General features: G+C 39.8%; 1 pseudogene; it reads left to right on the forward strand.

The window, feature by feature from the left end:
- Window positions 1–22,596: 22,596 nt before the first annotated feature.
- LOC132829716 (peptidyl-prolyl cis-trans isomerase A-like) lies at window positions 22,597–23,082 on the forward strand (annotated as a pseudogene).
- Window positions 23,083–24,596: the final 1,514 nt, after the last annotated feature.

Below are 24,596 nucleotides of genomic sequence, written 5' to 3' on the forward strand. Positions count from 1 at the left end.
TATTACACTGGAGAAGCATATCTCCTGTACAGTGTCATCATAGAAATGTTATGGCACAGAAGGAGGTCATTGAGTCCATTGTGTTTGTGCTGGCTCGTTAAATGAGCATCATTATTTCGCAACAATCTGCTGCTTTTCCTCCAAACACTTGCACATTATTTTTATCTAAATAATTATCCGATAACCTCTTGAATGCCTAAATGCTACCTATCTCCACCATACTTCCACAAAATGCTTTCTGTAAAACCTTGCATTGCTCTTGATTCTTTTGCAGATTACTCTAGGTTAATTTTATTTTGCTCCTTGTCATGAGCATGAACAGCTTCTCCATATGTCCTCCATCTAGACGACTCACAAAGCCTCTAATTGGATCTACTCTGAGCTTTCTTTTGTCCAAGGAGAACTGTCCCAATTTTCCCACAGGCTTTTGATAAAGACTTACACAAGAGATTAGCACGTAAATTTAAAGCGTGTGGAATTGGCGATGGTGTACTGACATGGATAGAGAACTGATTGGCAGACAGGAAACAAAATAATAAGAATAAACAGTCATTTTCTCAGTAGCATCTAGTGCGGTACTGCAGTGCTTGGACCACAGCTATTCACGATATATATTCATGATATAGATAAAGGGGTTAGATTTAATATCTATAAACTTGCAGATGAGTCAAAATTGGGTGAAAACACTGTGAGGAGGATGTAGAGATGCTTCAGTATGATTTGGACAAAGAGATTGTGGGCAGATGCTTGGCAGGTGAAGAATAATATGGATAAGTGTGAAGTTATCCACTTTGATTGCAAAATCAGGAAAGTAGATTATTAACTGAATGGCGATAAATTGGGAAAGGGGAGGTGCAACAAGATCTGGGTCCTTTTGTACAATAGTCACTGGAAGTAAGCATGACGTACAACAGGTGATGACAGTATGTCAACCTTCATAGTGAGAGGATTAGAGTACCAGATTAGGTATGTGTTCCTGCAATTATACAGGCTCTTGGTCAGACCACACCCAGATTATGGTGCACAATTTTCATCTCCTTATCTGATGAAGGATGCTCTGTTTATAGAGGGAGTGCAACAAAATTCACCAGACCTGGGATGTGAAGTGAGATTGCATAGATTAAGGCTATGTTTTTTTAGAGTAGAGAAGATCTCATTAAAAACCTATACATTTCCAACAGGACTAGACAGGGTAAATGCAGGAAGGATGATCGGAGAATCTAGAAACAGATATCACAGTCGAAGGGTACAGGGTGAAGCCTTTAAGGCTGAAATGAGGAGGAATTTCTTCACCACAGAAAACAGTTATATCCAAAAGATTCAAAGTTTTCAAGAAAAAAATACATGTAGTTCTTAGGCTAAAGGAATCAAAAGAACTGGGGAGAAAGTAGGAATGGGGGTACTGAGTTGGATGATCAGCCATGATCATAATGAAAAGCAGAGCAAACTCAAAGGGCTGAATGACTTATTCCTGCACGAATTTTCTGCGTTTCTACAATTGAATTTCCTTATCCCTGGAACCATTCTTGTAAACCACTTCTGCACTTTTTCAAATGGGTTCACATTCTCCCCTTCATGTCGTTCCCCAAAACTGAACATAATACTCGAGCTGAGGTCTAACAAGTGTATTAGACAAGTTCAAATTACCTCTTGCTCTTGTACTCAATACCACTATTAGCAGTGGACACTATTCACAGTATCCCTCCAAATCCTTCCTATTCATATACCCATCCAGATGTCTTTTAAATGTTGCAATTGTACCAGCCTCCACCACTTCCTCTGGCAGCTCATTCCATACACGTACCACCCTCTGTGTTAAAAAGTTGCCCCTTAGGCCTCTTTTATATCTTTCCCCTCTCACCCTAAATCTATGCCCTCTAGTTCTGTACTCCCCCACCCCAGGGAAGAGACTTTGCCTATTTATCCTATCCATGCCCCTCATGATTTTATAAACCTCTATAAGGTCACCCCTCAGCCTCTGACACTCCAGGGAAAGCAGCCCTAGCCTATTCAACCTCTCCCTATAGTTCAAATCCTCTAACCCTGGCAACATCCTTGTAAATCTTTTCTGAACCCTTTCAAGTTTCACAACATTCTTCCAATAGGAAGGAGACCAGAATTGCGTGCAATACTCCAAAAGTGACCTGACCAATGTCCTGTACAGCTACAACATGACCTCTCAACTCGTATACTCAATACTTTGACCAATAAGGGAAAGCATACCAAATGCCTTCTTCACTGTCCTATCTACCTGTGACTCCACTTTCAAGGAGCTATGAACCTGCACTCCAAGATCTCTTTGTTCAGCAACACTCCCTAGAGCCTTACCATTAAGTCTTTAAGTCGTCCTAAAATTTGCTTTCTCAAAATTTAGCACTTCGTGTTTATCGAAATTAAACCCCATCTGTCACTGCTCAATCCATTGGCCCATCTGAACAAGATCCTGTTGTAATCTGAAGTAACCTTCTTCGCTGCCCACTACACCTCCAATTTTGGTGTCATCTGCAAACTTACTAATGATACCTCTTACGTGCAAATCCAAATCATTCATATAAATGTCGAAAAGTAATGGACTCCACTGGTCACAAGCCTTCAGTCTGAAAAACAACCCTCCACTACCACCCTCTGTCTTCTACCTTTAAGCCATCTACCCTTGCTAACTCGTCTCCTATGGGGTACCTTGTCAAACCCTTACTGAAGTCCATATAGATTACGTCCACTGCTCTACCCTCATTAATCCTCTTTGTTACTTCTTCAAAAAACTCAATCAAGTTTGTGAGACATGATTTCCCACGCACAAAGCCATGTTGACTATCCCGAATCAGTCCTTGCCTTTCCAAATACATGTACATCCTGTCCCTCAGGATTCCCTCCAACAACTTGCCCACCACTGATGTCAGGCTCACTGGTCTATAGTTCCCTGGATTGTCTTTATCACTCTTCTTAAACAGAGGCACCACATTAGACGACCTGCAGTCTTTTGGCATCTCATCTGTGACTATCAATGATACAAATTACTCTCTGTTTCCTATCACTCAGCCAATTTTGTTACTCCTGATTCTTTCATTTCTACAACACCAGATTACTGTCCAACTGGTTTATTTGGGCATACAAGCTCTCGCAGCACTGCTCCTTCATCAGGTAGCTACTTGTGTGATTTTTAATTTTGTACACCCCAGTCCAAAACCGGCTCCTCCACACCATGTCTTTGATTAGATTAGATTCCCTCAGTGTGGAAGCAGGCACTTTGGTGCAACAAGTCCACACAGACCCTCTGAAGAGTAATTCACTCAGACCCATTTCCCTCTGACTAATGTACCTAGCACTATGGGCAATTTAGCATAGCCAATTCATGACCTGCACATATTTAGAGTGTGGATGAAACCGGAGCACCCGGAGGAAAACCACGCAGACATGGGGAGGATGTGTAAACACCACACATATAGTTGCCCGAGGCTGGAATTGAACGTGGGTCCCTGGCCACTAAGTGCTAACCACTGAGCCACCGTGCCGCCCCACCATGTCTTTGGTTCCCATAATTTTCTTCACAGTTCTGTTGTACGACCCTGTATCAAATGTTATGCTTCAAGTGATTTGGGGTAAGATGGCGTCTGAGGACCTCAGGTGAATGCTTTTGAGATACTAGTGTTATCATTAGGAAGTCTTTGAAAAGAATACTGACATTTTGACTGAGTGATATGTCATTTTTGAACAAAGTCTGGACAGAGCCTTTTCTGCGAATTGTTGTTTTATATTAAAAGAATTGTCTTTTGTGTAAGAATATAATAGCCCTGAACACAATAGACATTTTTTGATGAATTTGGTTTTAATAGTGAGATGTCGCTGGGTTAGTACTTAATTTTCAATCCCTTTGCTCTTGAAAATGTGGTAATGAGTTGCAGTCCATTTGGTGTAGGTGATGCCAATTGGTCCTTTTAGTTTCATTCTATTTTTGAGAGTTTTTTTCTGCAGTTTGATAGGTCATTTCAGAGGTAATTAAGAAGCAATTACAATGGTTGGTTGGCTAGACCAAGTAAAGACTACTGTTTTTCTTTCCTTCATGACATTTGTGAATAGGGGTTTGTCATACAAAGAGAAAAACAATCAATAATAGTTTCATGTTACTCTTTAGACTTTAATTCGAGATTTTTACTGAATTCACTTCACCATCTACCATTGAGGGATTCAAAACTCAGTCCCCATAGGATTATAATTTAAAGTAATCTCTGGATTACTCATCCAGCAACAGTAACACAATGCGTTGTCACTGTCAATGAAACCAATTTGATAAGTTTCAAGAGATTTCCTTCATGCAAGAACATTCTGAATTATGTTAATGAATCAATCAAAGACATGGCACATGCTAAAAGTTGTACTGGTATCCTAATAAAAATGATTGGTTGGTTCTCTTGCTAGTACTTCTTCAGTATTATTCATAATGTATTAATGTTTGTTTCTACACTTCATTGATGGAGCCTAATATAGGCAGATAGAAACATGATGCCCAGAACTTTTCAGAGTTGACAGTCACTGAGTTGACATTGCCGGTCATTATTTAAAAAGAAAGAAACGTGTTATAAGAAGTGTTTTTCCCCTATATTTCATGCATGGAGTTTATTTTCTTCGGACATTGCATTGCAGACAGCTATGAAGACTTGGCTTGGAATTTCCCCATTTCTAGTTTGTCTGGTCCCCATTTCTATCCTTCTCCACTTTTCTTCTTTCCAGGTCTCAAGTTTCGCCACAAATGGCTTTAATTCAAGTTAATTTTGAGTATCAGTTGGCTAAAGGGTTTCCTTTTCACATACTGAGAGCTCAGAGCAGCAACTGGAGAATTTGCTTGATGGGGTAACCATTTTAAATATATTGCAATGATTATGCATTACGAGCATTGATGATTTACAGCAAGGTCTCCTAAAAAGACTGCAGAGTACAGCAAACAAAACATGAGACTGAAGCCACAACAAAGGTTCCTTACAAAGACAGTTATTTCACTCATAATAAAAAATATGTTCATTAAATCGAAGTGGTCAAAGCTGTGTGACCTTGAGTCAGGGAAATGATCCCATATCCCTTTTCCAATTTGTTTTGTTGGTGTCACTTGATTCAGACTTAAAACATTTTTTTTTCTGATGAAGAGTCACTGGACTCAAAACATGATCACTGCTTTCATCCCACAAATCCTGCCAGACCTGCTGAGTTTCTCCAGCAATTTCTGTTTCTTTTTGTTTCAAATAATCTGTCCTACGACTTTCAATATTCATGGATAGAGCAAATTTAGATCAAGTACAGTGGTCTGTCAAGGTGACTGAAACTCAAGTTTTACCACTACTCTCCCATTTCTTTGCTTCAAGCTAAATTCCAGATAATAAATAATGACTCAGAACGATCTTACTGCAAAAGGCTTCTTCACTGGTATGTACCAACGAAAATAATGGGTGAGTGAGTTAACAGGAGCACAAATGAGATTGATGGTAATCTACTCAAATTGCAAATGCACTAAGGTGTTCTTGTGGATGGTATAATGGATTGTCAAGGTAGATAATGTCTTTCTCAGTGACATTTATGTTAGTTTCCGTCATTTCCATGAATAAGGCAGGCTTGTTTTCATTTCGTGTTATTATGGAAAGTGAACTATCATGGCTTGGATGATTTAATTTGGGCTGTTCCCAAATAGAGGAAAGTTATGCTGAATTACAAAATCCTCTTTAAACTGCACATCATCCTATCTTGTAAATCCTGGACTTCTCTCCCTACTGACTTTGTAGGTTAACCTGTAGCAAATGATGTGCAATAGTTCAAGAATGCAGCTCACCACCACCTTCTCAAGGCCAGTGAGGAGTGGGCAATCATTGCTAGCTCAGCCAGCGATGCCAACACACAAAACAAAAACACCATTGGTATTGTAAAGCCTAGCAAGAGGCCAATTGGGTCATTGTGACAATTTCAGAACTCTGAAATTAGTCTGACTTCTTTGCTCTTATCCCATGGTTATGACTTTGTTCCCCTTTATCCAACTGCCCCTTGAAAGTTACAATTGCAGTTTCTTTCAATGCAAGAGATAGGTGGAAATATTAGAATCCAAACCAGATGGTGAAGTGCAAAACAAGGCACCAGTTCTTTCCTTGATCACAGGTTTATTTACAGAATGCAGCACTATTGATCTGATTGCTAAATCCATGACCATGTAGAGGTTCTTTATATAAAAACAATACTCTTTTAATCGCCCTTTTTTAGGCATGCTGAGATGCACCTGCAGAGCAGGTGAGACTTACACTTGGATATTATGAGTCAGAGGGACACTAGCACTGTACTACATGACCATTCTGATACATGTCATCAATATGTTTAATGAATCTGCTTGGATATAAGATGACAATAATAAATTACTGTGCTAATAAACCTCTCAAAATTCTAATCCGTTTTTTCAGATATGTTACTGACCAGCACTTCCTGAAGTGGCACTTGAACCCAGATCTTCTGGTCTAGCCAATGTAGCACACAAGACTTAAGATAGTTTAAGTCAACCTGTTTGGCCATCCACCTTTGGCAGTTGAGACTTGAACCCAGTCCTTCTGGCACAATGGTAGGAGCATTACTACTGCACCTCAAAATGTTTTTTATTAATTTCTTTGAGTCCATTCCTAAACATTCTAATATACCTCCAGGAAATGCAGGCCTTGGATCTGGACCTTTTAAATCTATAGTAAGGATATTCCCACTATGTGACAAGACACCTCGAGGCTCACAGATGTTATTTGATTTTAAATTCTATCAGCTGATGTAGTGGAATCTGAACCCATGTCCCCGATCATCCAGCTGTTCTACTTGTTTCTGTGCTTCATGCCATTACTAATGCACCGTCACCCCTCCTCCTTTTTATGCTTTCAGATATTTTCTAGCCAACCTATTCTAGCACACCTCTGGACCAGACTAGTGTCCCTAACACTGATCTCATGGCTCAGTGGTAGAGACACCAGCACTGCATCATACGAGCCTTCTTTCCGTGGTCTCAGCTCTTTTCTTATTAACCTGATCAAAGATGTTGTGACAGAGCTGTTTGGCAGGTGGGCCTTGAACCCAGATTTCCTGGCTCAGAGGTGAGGACACTACCAGTGCAACACAAGACCTCCTTCTATTTTTTTTGTTTCAAATCTAGAAATGCTGTTATACCAACAAACACTTCTCCCATCACCATCCGCTCCAGATCATGCATAACATTTTTCTTCATTATTAACCACCACAAGAAAATCACCCATGTTTTCCAATTGATTAAATTGCATCCAAAAACACTTTTAAGAGCAATGCAAACAAACAAAGCAGAGTGAAAGAGGGCTAAATTAAAATGGAGTAGAAAGAGGAGATAAAGCATGTTATCTCTGCCATGTCCCAACCATCCCCTCTATGTTCTCAGTTCTAATTGATCAATAACCATCCCATGTGCACCTTTAACAATGTAATCACCCATTTGTTAACAAATGGGGCCTTTATTCAATATCTCTCTGAAGTACAGAATCCTTGAGCGTGCCATAGGCTCACAGTCACACATGGAAATACTAACCAAGTTTATCTTCCTCAGTCCAGGAGTGAAGTATGTATTCATAGCCTTCTGCATTGGTATTATGAGTGGTGCCAACTGTGCCAAACTACATTTTTTTTATTTTTAATGTGGTAAAATACTCAGTCTTATCTGAGGCGGTTGTGTGAGGTTTCTAAGATTATTCTTGCTGACTATGTTGTTGGTCTTGAAAGTTCTCTACTCATCCTGACGGAACACAACTCTTTGAAACTCTCATGGAATTGATTTTCTTTCTGCCAGCTTGAAATGGGTCAACACCTGTTTGGCTCTTGGTGAAAATCAACATCCTGCCACATTGCTGCAGTGGCCTCTAACACCTTCCCATTTGTAAAAGTCTCCTATCTTTTCAGAAAATCTACTTCCTTTTGCTTTGTGATTATTAGTGTTGACACATCATTCATCTTTTCTTGAAATTACAGCTTGTTAACAACACAATACATAATTTCAAACAATGGGAAGCACCAGTTTTAGTTTTGGCTGAAAAATCATTGTGCTGATAATTGTTCAGAGATCTGCTTAACCATTAATAAGTATACCACTGTAAACTTGTAGTGATAAATTAGAAGTGACAACAGCAGAAAATTGCAAAACACTTGATCCCATAATGTACTAAATGCTGCAGGTTTGTCAACAACATGCTATGAACCTAAAATCTTCTTGTTTCTTCCAGTGTTTTGTACAGGCATGCAAGAAGATCAATGTTTCTATGTATTAACATCTGGCTGTAGGTTAATTCCTGATCACTCATTTACTTGTTTAATTTTATCTTGCTGTCAAATTAAAACAATGAAAATATTTCTTGGTGCACCAATGAGGGGAGCAATATTATTCATAATGTGAACTGAAATGCCAGAGGTCCTGATAAATTTAGGTAGAGGTAAAATACTTTGCTATTTTGATACAGTTTGATAGCTCCTTTGGAGTAAACTTCACTGTATTGAGCATAATTTATTTCAGGGGAGACTCTTTAATGACCTCAGTTGGAAGTCTTCCAACAATATACAATGGCATTATATTCATTTATGAATGGGCAACCGTTAGCTGTTCAGAGCTCCTTCTCATTTCAGTCTTCAGATCAAATCTTTAGGTTCTTTTCAAAATTTTATGCAAGCCTCATTAGTCTTTATGTTATATTTACTTTGCTTTGACATCAGATTTCTGGTTTTGCTTATCGTTTCTGTGGAAATTCCTTCACCCAATAATATTGCACAATGTGCTGTTAAGGCTACTGATTTTGTTGCTTGCTTTGCTTGCTTATGACCTAACCTTTCACCATCTTCAATTCTGATTCATTTAACCAAGACTGACAGCAGCCTTGTGATTAGGGAAAGTTAGCCAAGGCTTAATTTTTGAGGAACGTTTCTTCAATGGTATTGGTCAATTCAAAGATAGGCAACACAGGTGTTACAACATATGAAATAAAATAAATTATAAATGCCACTAAGGTAATGAAAAACATGAAGCTCAGTTTTAATTCATGAGATTTGGGAATTAAAGCAGAGTTTTGGAGATCAGACTTGACTCACGTAGCTTCGTTCAGATGAAACAATAAACAAATGGTAGAATTTGGCTTTCATATTTAACATACATCCTTTAATATTTTAAAAGCCTAAGGTACGTGAATTTCTACATTAACAGGGTGTATACCAATGCTAACATGGAGATGTTCAGTGGGTGTGTGAGAAACATGTGGAATAATGGAGCATGGTTTGAGGGTGTGGAATTATTAGAAAAGTGTCTAGAGACTCTTCTCACCTTCTGTTTCCAGCAGGTAACATCATTTTTTTTCTGTTTATTTGCTTCATAGGGTTAGATTTTGCAGTGGTAATGGTAGAAAAACCTTCAGTATTCAGCATAATTTCCTCATGAAAACTGACAACAACTTCAGGAGTCAGGAGGTAGTACGGTGGCTCAATGGTCAGCATTGCTGCCTAACAGGGCACTGGTTTGATTCCAGCCTTGGGTGACTATCCTTGTGGAGTTTGCACATTCTCTCCATGTCTGCGTGGGTTTCCTCTGGTTGCTCCAGTTTCCTCCCACAGTCCAAAGATGTGTCGGTTAGGTGGAATAGCCATGGGAATTGCATAGTTTTGGGGACAGGGTTTGGGTGGAATGTTTTTCGAAGGGTCAGTGTGGATTCAATAGGCAGAATGGCCTCCTTCTACACTGTAGAGATTCTAGGAGTCCACACGTATGCGGATGACCGAAGGTTGATCTACTGTTGGAATTCTGTGCTGTCCCAGAGTGTACCAAACTTCCAACTACCAGAGTAAATTCCCGAAGCAATGAGCACTTTTCTGAGAAGTTCAATTTTTGTGCTGGTAGTTTTGTTTTAAAAACCATGGAAAGTAGTGTACTTTATAGAATGGGGTGTAACTCTGATACCATTGTGTTATTATCATCATCGTAGTGTTTGTTTCTGATGTTACTCCCACCACTCTAGTCTACAGGCTGGAATGAGGGAGAGAGCACAACTGAAACCACCAATTTAAGTCTGTCAGCCAGTACCATTTTAGGAACGAGCAAGAAAGGTGAAGAAACTTGTATAATAAACTGATTGTGCTTGAAGTTAGCAGGAAATACAGGGGAATAATAAGCTGCAATTAATTTATTGGACTAGTACATGATGCAATAATACAACAATTGGTCATTGACTCACATTTATCAAACTTTTGTGTCACTGGCCATGTACTGTCCAAACTTAATTACCCTTTAGAAGTTGATGGGCAACTTCCTTGAGCTGCTGCAGTCTGTATGGTGTAGGTACACCCACAATCCAGAGAAGGTGGGGGGGGGGGGGGGGGGGGCGGGGTGTGGGAGAGTGGGTTTGTTGGGGAGTTGCATGTTTCTGACCAATCAAGGAGCAACAATAGACTTCCAAGTCAGAATTTGATTAATACAGGTACACGCCCATGATAAGTGTTACTGTGTCAAGGCCTCCTGTATATCACGTGAACAATCAACCAATCTGACTTTCAACACCTCAAACGACACCTTCTCAGTAGTTGCCTCTGCACTAGCATGTTGCCTCCTTTGATGCTCTCCTCTTGTGGAATACAGTTCAGGCAAAGCTCTCTGGTCTAGTTTTTCTCAAGTTAGGAGACAATCAAACTTAAAAGGGAAGGACTCCTATGGAAAAAGATGTTGTGGCCCATCTGGTAACTGCAGAAATTGGTTAACTTGTGCATTTTATGAGAGCAAATCACAGCTTCAATTTTGCATTAACACAGTTTCATACAGAATTGTTATAAAGGGATAGGCCTGGAAAGCTGAATGGCCTGGTACCCTTGTGGATTCCCCTGTGTTCTGATATTTGGGAGTATTTCTGTATGTTGCTCTGCTGTGTTGCAACATAATGGAAACACGTGGTGAATGTAACACTTTCTGATCCCAGTATATCTAATCCAAGTGAAGTGCCTGACATTGCCAAATTGAAATTATATTAGAACCTACTTAAATGCAAACAAGCCAATGCAGTATATGCTCCCAGCTGCCATTGCAGCAGTTTTGCAATACTCCACCACCGATACAATAAGTGAACCTGGCAGCAGCAGAGCCTCTCTCTTAGATTTGAAGTATCCCATCTGACAATTGGCTTTCCAGTTCTAACCATTATATGAGATTGTGTCTCCCGTTAAATGTAGAAATGGTAACATCTGCTGCCAGGATTACTTATTGTCATGATTTGTTAATTTAGTGCACTGCTGCCATTTAGTGGTGATAAAAAGGTATTTCATTAACGTAATCAGCTGAATGAATTCTTACATTTTATATTTATCAAATATGAAATTTGAGTGTTGAGAATAGAGGCTTTAAAAAAGAATAGCATACAGCCAGCAAGTATCATCTTTCCTCACTGATGCAATGATTTTGACATGATCAATCTCAGTAATGTACCTTTACTCGAAATAGAAAGATGTACTCCCCAATGTCAGCACAGGCTTGGAGGGTTAAAAGGCCTGTTCTTGTACTGTGTTGTTCTTTATTCTTATATTTTCCCCATGTTATTTTCTCCAACATTCTCACTGGTCTCTCTGTATTTTATTTTGTTCATTTAAGTTAACTCTCAATGAAAGCTAATTGAGACAATTCAAACAATTACTGCTAATCGGGGAATTAGTGTTCATTTTCACATCCTCAGGTAAGAAACTGCACCAATGGTTGCTTACACGTAAATTACAACTTCATTCAGCACTGAACCTGTGATCTTCAAGAACTTGTTTGCTAAACACTTGAAAAAAATAATGTTTTATGGCCTTTGGAGGCATTCAAGTGGAACTGCAAATACATTCATCATCTTCAAATACCTTCACAGAGTAGAATCATAGAATCCCTACAGTGTGGAAACAGGCCATTTGGCCCAACAAGTCCACACTGACCCTCCAAAGAATATCCCACCCAGACCCACTCCCATTCCCATTCCCTACTACTTGCATTTCTCCTGACTAATGCATCTAACCTACACATCCCTGGACACCATGTGTAATTTAGCGTGACCAATTCACCTAACCTGCACATCTTTGGACTGTGGGAAGAAACTGGAGCACCCGGAGGAAACCCACACAGATATGGGGAGAATGTGCAAACTCCACACAGACAGTTGCCTGAGGCTGGAATCAAACCTAGGTCCATGGCACCATGAGGCAGCAGTGCTAACCATTGAACCACTGTGCCACCCCCTAAAAAAAATGCAATAATGTGATGTCTGTTCATGGGATAGACATCTCAAGATAGAAAGAGCAGACAAAACAGAGTAATCCAAAAGTCCCCTGTTTTGGAATGCCACTGAGATGGTTCGGTTCAACCAAAGATAATGCTGTATTTGCTCTGGCTTGAACAACATGGTGTATTTTCAACTCTCATGGCTTAAAAAAAAAGCAAAGAGGAAGAGGACAAAATCCCAAAATATAAAAAAAAGTGTTGCATTTTCATTGTGCTTTTTATGTAACTTAGAAAGTCATGCAATACACTTCTAGCCACTGGAGTTGAGCTGTGAGTGTTCAATCAGCAAATGCAATGAATACTTTTCACATCAGAAAGGCCTTTCAGTGACAATGAGACAAAGGGTGAATGAATCTGGTTGAGGAATTATTCTTGTTCAAGGCATAGAAAGAGCAGCCTTACTTTGAAATTGTCGTGCAGTCTTTTACAACAATGTCATCTATTAGACCAAGCAGTACTGCATCCATATGTTCCTTGAAAAATAAGTTCACATGTAAGGTAACCTTGTGTTTCGTTAATGAAAGCAACATGAACTGGGTGAACTTGACACGACAATTTTAAGATGTGGTTTTGATTCCCTTAATCTGTGAATACATTTAGAGCAGAGCTTTCCTCTTGCCCAGTGCAAAGAAAACCTTTAACTGCAGCATAGCTAAGAAGGTTCCTCAAAGTACAATGAGATCTTGATCAGATGGGCCAATTGGCCGAGGAGTGGCAGATGGAGTTTAATTTAGATAAATGCGAGGTATTATATTTTGGAAAAGCAAATCAGAGCAGGGCTTATACACTTAATGATACAGTCCTGGGACATGTTGCTGAACAAAGAGACCTAGGAGTCATAGTTCCTTGAAAATGGAGTTCTAAGTATGATGTGGAGATGCCAGAGTTGGACTGGGGTGGACCAGGTTAAAACATCAAATGGCACAAGATTTATTAAACCTGTTGGACTGTAACCTGGAGTCCCAGGTAGACAGGATAGTGAAGAAGACGTTTGGTATGCTTTCCATTATTGGTCAGTACATTGAGTATAAGAGTTGGGAAGTCATGTTGCAGCTGTATGGGACATTGGTGAGGCCACTTTAGAATACTTCTGGTCTCCCTGCTATAGGAAGGATGTTGCACAACTTGAAAGGGTTCAGAAAAGATTTACAAGGATAGTGCTAGGGTTGGGGTGGGGGTGGGGGAGGGGGGTGTTGAGCTATAGGGAGAAGCTGAATAGGCTGGGACTATTTTCTCTGGAACATCAGAGGCTGAGGGTTGACCTTAAATGGGCTTCTAAAATCATGAGGGGCATGGGAAGGGCAAATTGCCAAGATCTTTTCCCCAGGGTGGGGAATCCAAAACTAGAGGACATAGGTTTAAAGTGACAGAGGAAAGATTTAAAAAGACCTAAGGGGCAACTTTCACACCCAGGGGGTGGTGCATGTATGGAATGAGCCACCAGAGAAAATAGTGGAGGCTGGAAATTACAACATTTAAAAGGCATCTAGATGGGTATATGAATAGAAAGGATTTATGAGGATATTGGCCAAATGATGGCAAATGGGACTGGATTAGTTTAGGATATCTGGTCAGCATGGGTGAGTCGAACCAAAAGGTCTGTTTCCGTGCTATACAGCTCTATGTTTCTGTGACATGTACTGAAGAAAAATTGAATTCTAGAACTGTATTCATAATGAACACTTATATTGTCAAACCATATTTTTGACCTTCTATTCAGACACAAATTTGCTTTGGAGTAAACCAGTGGCATTTGAATGCTATAGTTCCTGTATTTATTTATTTAGTTTTAAAGCAATTGCTGAATGAAGTAACTGTCCTTTCCATGGTAACAGCTTGATTCTACCTCATCATTAAATGTACACTGATGAATTGGACAATGGAGTGTCATTCCTTGTGCTGGTCATTAGTTGAACAACCAGAAAAGAAATTGTGATTTCAGAATATTGTTACTTCTGTCACAATTGAATCAGATGTTAGAGAATCACTTGGCCAATCTGTCTGCAAGGCACATCTCTGGAGTTGTATTCATACTTCCACTTAATAAGATGGTAATCTGACAACAAAGAATAATGAACAGTTTGACATTCCTGTAAATATTAAAGACTCCAAAGCCTCATTGCGAGCAAGCTTGTGACATTGGTTGAGTCCTGAGAACAGGTGAGAAAAAGTAATCCAATGACAATACTGTGGATACTGGAAATCTGAAATAAAACCAGAAATTGCAAGAAATACTCAAATACTCATGTTGATTCTGTGAAGAGAGAAATAGTAGAAATAGTCGTCATATTTTACATGGATGATTTTTCACCTTGTTTCCATATTGAGTTTTCCTGACGACTTGATGTTCGGTAAGATCATAATCTGTAGTGAGTTGGGCTTTTGCCCGAAATGTCAATTTCCCTGCTCCTCGGATGCTGCCTGAACTGCTGTGCTTTTCCGTACCACTCTCATCCAGAATGTGAGTTGGGCTGTTAGCAAGGCATTTAATAAACAATGGCCAGCGTGAGTTGGGAACTCGCCTTGTGAGAATCTCACTGTACTGCTTCCCAAAAGCCTACAAGATATGGTGAGATGACCCCAATGTCAAAGTGGAGCTTGCCAAACATCTCACCACAGCACACAACTCTTAGACCGCTGTTTGTAAGTTCGTATCAAGAAGTCTCACAACAGCCTCAAGTTATTGAACATCAAAGGAAGGGTCCAACAATGAAGCAACAACATGTGTAATTTTTTTACAAGAACACCTTAAATACTCCCTCAAAAATTCCCACAGTGTCTTAATTCCTCCTACCTTCTGTTTCTCTCAAAATCAAAAATAGTTATGAGCAAACTTCTGCTGTAGACAACAGAAGAATGAGTCTGTGTGATCCAGGGCAGATTCAAGCACATAACAATCGTTTATACGTGGAAGGTAATTGCAAACAAGTGCAAGATCTATCATTTGTAGTTTGATCTCATGTTCTCTTTCAGAAAGTGATAGCTGTATGGTTTTGTTTAGACCACTCATAACAGTAAACGGAGTTGAGATACGACAGTGCAGAAGCCTTTTCTTTTGGTTAATCAATATGAAATGTTTTTAGATGAATACCATTGCCCTTGGATGTCTGTGTGTGTGTGTGGAAATCTTTGTCAAGAGTGGTTGCAAAATGCCTGATGTAACAGCTGAAGCTGTGTTCCTATATGGGGGCCAGTCCTCACATGTGCAACCATATAACAAGGCTGAGACTGCAATAGATCTGAGACAAAAAGCAAAGAAAGAATAAAATAGCAATAAATAAAGTCTGGCATTGGATCGATAAAAGCTAAGTAAATGGAGCAGAGGATCAGTTCTTCATGTTTCAACTTGATGCCTGGAGTCTGTGCACTCATGTAGAATTCAGATTTCTCCTACACCTATGATCATCTTGTCTATCTCTTTAGTTTTACTTCTGGCCTTCACACAGGTGGGAAGTGAATAAGATGTTAGCCTACTGATCCGGTATGCTTTTTGGGTCATTGGAGCTTTTGCAGGACTAAGTTGTGGTGAGGCTCCTGCTTAATTTTTCTTTGGGAGGTGTTTTTGTTTTTTTCAGTTTCTTGCTCTCCCAATAATCCCCTTCTCCCTTTAATTCTCTCCACCAGCCTGTGGAAAGATAGAAACCAAGTTTGCTCTTCTGTCGAAAGGGTACTTTTTTGTTGCCCTCTGGCTTCAATTTTCTTTTTGCTGAGTCTAGAGCCAGTCTGATTATCGGTGGTAGAGGTGCTCCAAACAGAGGAGGCACTTGTCTTACATAACAAGGAAGTTTATTGCATGATTCTCATAAAAGCGGTTTGCATTAACATGCTGACACTAATCACTTAGGACTTTCAGGAGCTGTGCAGAACACACTTGCTCATCATAAAATCTCAAAACCCTCAACCCATCGTCTGTTCAGCATCATCAGATAGGGTGAAGCTAAATACAATATGAACACTCACAACTTCTTCTGTGCACTGAAGTTCAATGATGGTGATGAGTTTTACAGACCCTTTGAGTGCACCTCGTGTCTGTGATGGTAGGAGCTTCTGTACGTGTGGTAACATTTGAAACTTAAACTGCAGGCTGCTTGCTAATTAATGGCTCTCTCCCTTTGATGCATAGTTTATATCACAGTTTCTGTCAACCAAAACTTCAAGCTAACATGCAACTTTGAAGGTTTCATTTCAGCCTCTATCAAGCTGTGTGGAGGATGTGGAAATGACTCTGAACATGATTAATTGATGGAAAATCCAATATAGGTGATTACTTTTGAAATGAAGTGCGTCTGTATATTTACAAAAGCTGGAGAGGTTTAGCTGTTGGTCCCAGTTGCATTTTTTGTGAAAAAAATCTTTTGCCAACAATTTAATTTAATAAGAAGCTACTTTAGATATTTATGAGTAGTTGATTTTGAATTTTCCTTTTTCGAATATTTTATCTGTAACCATTGATCGATTGCATTGTGATTTGGTGGATCTTAATCTTGACAGAAATTGTTTCCTGCAATTTTAAAAGGGCATGATCAGCATTCTAAAGTAATTTAGAATGATATGAGGAAATGAATGATCACTTTTAACAGTTGTAGGTAATTACAGGTAGGTAATCAGCCAGAGTGTAAAAGGGACTGTAAGTATCTCTCCCTGTTTGGGACAATTGGGTACAAACCTTGAAGGAGACTATTCTACATAAAGCCTGGTGAAAGTGAGGCAGCAGGTGCAAAGTTGACCTGAGCTGGAATAGAGATTGAACTCAGACTGTTGGTGCTATTCTCCATCACAAACTTGTCATCGAACCAACTGAGCAAACTGATCCCCTTTATGTGTCATATTGTTTTTAGTTTTAGAGTGGATATCTGTGGCACAAACTTCCTTAAGCTGTTTTTGTTATGAAGGACATTATTAGAAGTGATTTCCAGCTTTCACAATGAATTAGTGTTAACGCCCTTCATTGCCAACTTCTACATACTCTGACATCCTCCAAGCTTTGGTGTCTTTGTGTTAGCTTCAGCAACCACATCAATAGTCAGTGTTGGTTTAGCTCAGTTGGCTTGTGAAGAAATGTGGTGCTAATAGTGTGGGTTCAATTCCCCACTCACTGAGGTCACCATAAAGGACTTTGCTTCTCAACCTCTCCCTCACCTGAGGTATGGTGGCCCTCAGGTTTTACCACTGTCAGTCATCTCTTTCTAAGGAGAGAACAGCACTGTGGTCTGGTAAGACTATGGCACCTTGACTTGATCAATAGTCCAACTTTTTTCATGCAAATTTCTAGTCTAGATAGTGCAGCATCAGCAAACTCTGTGCCACCAGACACCATCACATCTGAGCTGAGGACCCACTTTCTCACAGCAGTGACTGGAAAGAAGGTGGAATCAGACTGTTTGTGTTTTAAGTGTTAACTCACACTCTCCCTTTTTTCAGCACAAAGCACATTCAGCAATTACAGTGCTTGACCGCTGCTTTCACTGAAATCAGCTCACTCAGCACAAGCTACAAATTGGACATGCAGCCTTTAGTCTGAAATCTTGGTGCTACATCAGTCTGTGCTTTTATCTGCTTTTATGTCAAAATCTTCCAAGGAATCATATCACAGTCTTGAAATTTTCTTGTGATTCTCTTATGGGTATTTTATCAAATTGATGGATGTTAGCTTTAGGGGAGGGAAACAAAAGCTTATTACTTCAATTTTTTTTGGAATAACCCAGTCAGTAAAACAGGACGAGAGTGTTCTAGTCCCAGTTTTCCAATTGCCTGACAGGCTGCATGATTGAAGCAGATCACAGAAGTTAGCAATACAGAGCAATAAAACACTGGGTTCCCAAGAGTTGGCTGGGAGATATCTTTGACTTGTTTCAATCTGGCTGGATATTAAATTTAACTATTGTGATTATACTCTCATGTAAACTCAGTAAACACAGCAGTCACTCCTATGACTTGAACGAAGCTGCCTCTTACTTATTATAGGTTGCTTTGTGCCTGAGATTGAACTTAGTGTCATAGAGTCATAGAGATGTACAGCACGGAAACAGACTCTTCTGTTCAACATGTCCATGCCTACCAGATATCCTAAATTAATCTAGTCCCATTTGCCAACAATTAGTCCATATCTCTCTAAACCCTTTCTATTCATGTACATATCCAGATGCCTTTTAAATGTTGTAATTGTACCAGCCTCCACCACTTCCTCTGGGTGCACATGCACCACCCTCTGCATGAAAAGATTGCTCCTTAGGCCCCTTTTTAAAAATCTTTTCCCTCTTGCCTTAAACCTATGCCCTCTGGTTTTGAACTCCCCTACCTTCGGGAAAAGACCTTGACCATTCACCCTATCCATGCTCCTTATGACTTTATTAAATTCTATAAGGTTGCCTCTCAGCTTCTGGTGCTCCAGGGAAAATAGCCCCAGACTATTCAGTGTCTTCCTATCACTCAAATTCTCCAAACCTGGCAACATTCATGTAAATCTTTTATGACCGCTTTCAAGTTTCACAGCTTTCCTGTAGGAGTGAGACCAGAATTGAATGCAGTGTTCCAAACGTGGCCGACCCAATGTCTGAGGAGTTAGGCTCAACAGAAGTTGCTTCTAGCTAATGCCAAGGAGAAATCTGTCCTATTTCAATCATTATATTGATTTTGACTGTTGTGTATGCATGTTGTAATATATTCTGTTGCTGAACAATTGAAAAACAAAAAAAAGTTTCCTTTACCAGATTGCTTCAGTTCCTCATATTGTAAAGGGGTGCTTCCTGAATTGTTTTGGTTTCCTCATTCCATCTGCCACCACGTTTCGCAGCTATGTTAACTATTGTTTTAATTAGTTTTTCAATTAATGCAAATTGATCTTCATGAATCTGACTTTTCCTGCTTTCAAAATATTATGCATGAGTTTTCAGTGTACATACTGTCAAGTCTCTGAGCTTTTTCAACTTTAGTTATGATTTAATTTCAGTGTAGAAATCTCAGATGATATGAATTTATTGTTTCCAATGCAAATGCATTTTTTTTTCCAATATTTTGCTACTGGTGTTATGGCAGTAAATCTGCTACAGCTTCATATAAATGGTCAACACTCTGCATTATAAAGAGTAAAAAAAAAACTAATTTGAATACTTTAATTTATGTTCTCATTTTCAAAAAAGCAATTTTCAAGTGCCATTTGATGTTGCTGCAGTCACAAACTAAAACTTTGCATCGCTCTGTTCACCATATAAATTATTTCCCAACGAGGTGCTTTTAACTTGCTTTGAGTCCACTGAAACCTCCAACATGCCTTCAAAAGCCCGCCTAGAGGAAAGTAGTGGATGATTCAGAGCATAATACTTTGGAATCCTGGTGAGATCTTCTCCTTTTTCTTCCTACTTTCTTGCCAAGAATGTTGTTTGTGCAAAGATCACAAGCAACTTCAAAGAAGATTTCTAATTAGGCAGCCTTTCCAGCTGACAGAAGTTTAGAGATGTGTTAATGCTCTGTAACACTTTCATATTTCATTCCAACATTCTGTTGAATATTTTCTGCCTTTTTTAAAATAATAGCAGCTGCACGAAAGAAAACCCTTCAATGAAATAAGTGACCAACTATAAGTAGATTCTATTCAGAATCATAGCATGCAGCGTAGGAGGATCATGATTGGTGCATTGTAGCTGTCATAGCACTTCGTAAGCGAAAGCTTACAAAGCTCAAGGAGCAGAATTGAAGAGTGGGGATGTTATGTGAAACCAGTCTCAAACCATGGTTAAATTACACTCAGGGTGGAATTTAAAATCAGGTGGTAGAGGGATGAGTTGGGTTATTTTTCTGCTCGGATAAAATCTAAAGTAGGAAGATTCATGATGGCTGTTCCAACATCAATTAGGTGCAGGCAGTGTCCACTTAAAGGCCACATCTTACATATTGATTGGAATCTTTTCACCCAGGTAACCCAAAATGCAAACTCTGTTGTAATTGTTTGCAGGTCCCCAGGGATCCCTTTATCAAAGTCATTCATTGCCTGATGGATTGATCTGGCATCAGAGTGAGTGAAGGGGAGCTCTGAGAGGTATCCCCTTGCCCTTGCTGATGACTGATTCCACCATCACTGGTAAGTCCCATCCTGTGCAACCTCACCTAAGTCCTGGGCCTCTCAGCAATCCTTGGGCTCTCCCTTGGTACATTACCAGCTGGTGTTACCACTTCCACTGACATTGCCTGCAATGTGCAGTTGCTGGTCTCGGATTGCTTGTTCCTTTTCCGATTCACAGGATATGGACATTACTGGCCTAATTTCCTAAAGATCGGCTAAGAGGCAGCCACATTGCTATGGGTCCAGAGTCACAGGTAGGCCAAACTGGGTAAGAATGGCGGTACATTTTGCTAAAGGGCATAAGTGATTTTCTGACAACTAACGGAGGTTTCATGGTTGTCACTAGACTCTTGATTCCAAATTTTATTTTATGAATTCAAATTCCACCATCTGCCAAGGCAGGGATTCTCAGAACATCTCTATATTAATGTGCAACCCAATATCACAATGAATGGTCAAGTAAATACATGAAAGGGAGAAGGGAATATTGTCTTGTAGTGATAGACAAGGATAAAGAAACTTATGTGAAGTATTAATACCAGCATGGAACATTTAGGTTTCTGTGTTATATAGCCTGTGGAATCCCATGCAGAATCTATTGTCCCCTCCCTTAACTGTTTGCTGAATGCAAAAGAAAATTAATTTCAGCCAAAGCATAACAGCTCAAACTTTAAACTGCAACATTCTAAGTCAGTGGTAATGAAGTACATTAACAAGGCAGGGTGAATTAACTTAGAATCACACAAATGTGCCACAATTTCTTGGCACAGTCTCATGCATCTGTCCCTTTCTCCCAAGCATCATGTACATGATTAAATGTTTGCATCTCATTACTAAGATGAGCTGCTTATTAAAATTTTGAACATACATTTGACCCCAAACACATGATTTTTAAGCAAAGAACTCATTTAAAAATTGTAATTGCTGGGAAGGAAATTGCTCCTTCATTTTGGAATCGCAGCTGCCTTGTGGTTTTTATTAAATAAAAAAAAAACAGTTGCACCCATTGGAGGATGTTTGGCACAGGAGAAACAGCAGTTATGTTTTTTTTTGCATAATGTAAAGAACTTTGCAAATACAATGATAAATATTGATTTTCAAGTTGTTTCACCACAAGTGTATAGGAGAATTTTCCTCAATTTATATTGTTCAAGAATTTGTGTTTTATTTATATAGTGTGTACACAATTTATGACTTCCATGTGGTTCATTAAATTAGCATTTGCATGACTAACTGAATTTTCTCATAATAAGCATCCTCCCCTATTGTGTTGTGCTAAGTAATGTGTTGAATTAATGCTGATTTTTTTTTTGCTTTGCATGATAGTCTTTGAGATGCCATACTTCCCCTGATACTGAGAACACCTGCCGTGCCATAGACATGGTTTCAGTGCCTATGAATATATTTGTATATTGCTAGAATCTCTGATCTGTATTTTGATTCTTTGGAAGGTGTTATTCCTACAGAATTTAAAATAATAATATTAAAGATGTCAAAAACATTTTCATGAAATCATGATAACTTTTTTTCAAAGTGTACATGATAAAAGTAGTTGTAAATACTGTGGGGCTTGAGGTCTGAAATTCCTTCCTTTACAACCTCCTATTGAATGGAAGGATCACCAACATGATTTCAAACTTTCAAACTTTTCCTATAAAATAACAAATAAAAAACAACATTGGGTAAATAGTATTCCAATAGACAATGTTTACTCTGAACTACAGAAAGGTTTCCCCATTTTGCACATCCTGCCCTCCACCCACCGGATAGACTCTACCCTGTCCATCAAATTGATACTTCATTCTCCAGAACATGTTCAATACACATCAGAGCCCCTGAATACTTACTTCCTTTTTAACTACTCAAACCAATAACTTCTAATCCCTTTCACAATGACAATTATGGTAGAGATCGTCCCTCAAGCCAAAGTTCGTCAAGTCTTCCAGTCTTGTTCAAAGTTAACAATCACACAACATCAGGTTATAGTCCAACAGGTTTATTTGGAAGCATGAGCTTTCAGAGTGCTCCTCCTTCATCAGGTGGTTGTGGAGTATAAGATTGTAAGACACAGAATTTATAGCAAAAGTAGTTGTAAATACTATAGGTCCTGAGTATGGAATTCCTTCTTTTACAACTCCCCAGTGAATGGGAGGATCACCCAACAGGATTTCAACTTGAGGGCGTGGTGGTCTTTTTGAATGGGTGGCCAGGCTAACGGGCCAACACACAGGGTGCAATGGCTAACCCAAAAATCTTCTTCGATATCTCGATTGGCAACCAGCCAGCCGGGCACACCATTTTTGAGTTAAGCAAGGATGTTGTTCCAAAGACTGCAGAGAACCTCCATCGGCTGTGCTTAAAGGAACAAGGTTCTGACTACAGAGAATCAGTTTTCCACCGAATAATTCCTGTCTTTATGTGCCAGGGTGAAGACTTCATAGCTGGTGGCCGCTCCATCTATGGTCCCAAATTTGAGGATGAAAACTTCAACCTCCGCCATGAAGGCAGCGATATAGTGTCAATGGCTTAGCTGGGCCCAAGACAAATGGGTCACAGTTCTTCATTTGTACTGCAGAAACTGAATGGTTAAGTGAAAAACATGTTGTGTTTGGAAAAGGTGGAAAAGGGATGAACGTTATGAAGGTGATAGAAGCTATGGGATCAAGAAATGGGAGGCCCAGTTCCTGTGTTTGTCATTACTGACTGTGGGGAGATGCAATGAAAGAATTCAAAAGAGCTACTGTATGTAGTCCACCCAACTGATGACCAAAATCTCTCCATCTCATTGTCAGAAAAGTGAAATTCAAAGATCATCACTTGTTTGCCATGATTAGTCATTCATGCTGTGGTGTAGTTGGGCTACTGATATGGCAGTGCTTTGCTTCATTCAGCTATTGGACCAATACTTGTTTTATAATGGGAACAACCATCCAGATGTAAGCATTGACCTTTGCCTTATACTGAATCACTACATTCCAATAAACTAAATAGTTGTCATCCAAAAAGTAATTGCTATATATTCTGTGTCTTATGATCTTATACTCCAGAACCACCTGATGAAGGAGCAGTGCTCTGAAAGTCAGTGCTTCCAAATAAACCTGTTAGACCTTAACCTGGGGTTGTGTGGTTGTTAGCTTTGTACGCCCCAGTCCAACACCGGCATCTCTAAATCAAGCCTTGTTCAACTTCTTACGAGCTTGGTCACTTCAACTTTCTCATGATTTCCTCTTCAAATCCTGCATGGTGAACAATAGGGACAGTCTCTCCACGTTCTCTGTCAGATCATTACAGAGCTTCACTGTGAAGTTCAGGGATTTCTTAACAAAAACTCTGCACATCGACATTGCAGTAGCTTTATATTGCCTGTTGCTCTGTCAAAGTCCATCTTAATAATTGCATGATTCACATGGGTTTTGAGTCCAGTTGGTAATGCTGATTGAATTTCTGTTGGGGCTTGAGTAAATGTTTATTCAGCAGTTTTATGCTCATCATTTATTAAATTTGACATTCCCAATCCTTCATTGAGAGAATTTAAGGCGACTCATCTACCCATAGTCATCACAGATTTCCATTGCCATGATTCTCAGGTGTGAAAATCTTCACCAGATATGGGTAAAAAAGAAATTAAACCATGAAAAGTTGTTGTCACGTAGAATTCAGATCAGGTCTCATATCTTCTTCATTCCCGCATTTCATTCTAAGGCAAAGGGAAAGGCGCAGCAGGTCAGGCAGCATTCAACGTGAAGGAGAATCGACGTTTCGGGCATGAGCCCTTCTTCAGGAATGAGGAGAGTGTGCCAAGCAGGCTAAGATAAATGCGATAGGTGGAAGGAGGTTAAGGTGAGGGTGATAGGCCGGAGTGGGGGTGGGGGCGGAGAGGTCAGGAAGAAGATTGCAGGTTAGGAAAGTGGTGCTGAGTTTGAGGGTTGGGACTGAGACAAGGTGGGGGGAGGGGAAATGAGGAAACCGGAGAAATCTGAATTCATCCCTTGTGGTTGGAGGATTCCTAGGCGGAAGATGAGGCGCTCTTCCTCCAGCCATCATGTTGCTATGGTCTGGCGATGGAGGAGTCCAAGGACCTGCATGTCCTTGGTGGAGTGGGAGGAGGAATTGAAGTGTCGAGGTGGTTGGGTTGGTTGGTCCGGGTGTCCCAGAGGTGTTCTCTGAAATGTTCTGCAAGTAGGCAGCCTATCTCCCCAATATAGAGGAGGCCACATCGGGTACAGCGGATGCAGT

The sequence above is a fragment of the Hemiscyllium ocellatum genome, chromosome 29 (assembly GCF_020745735.1).
Source record: "Hemiscyllium ocellatum isolate sHemOce1 chromosome 29, sHemOce1.pat.X.cur, whole genome shotgun sequence".
Classification (NCBI taxonomy): Eukaryota; Metazoa; Chordata; class Chondrichthyes; order Orectolobiformes; family Hemiscylliidae; genus Hemiscyllium; species Hemiscyllium ocellatum.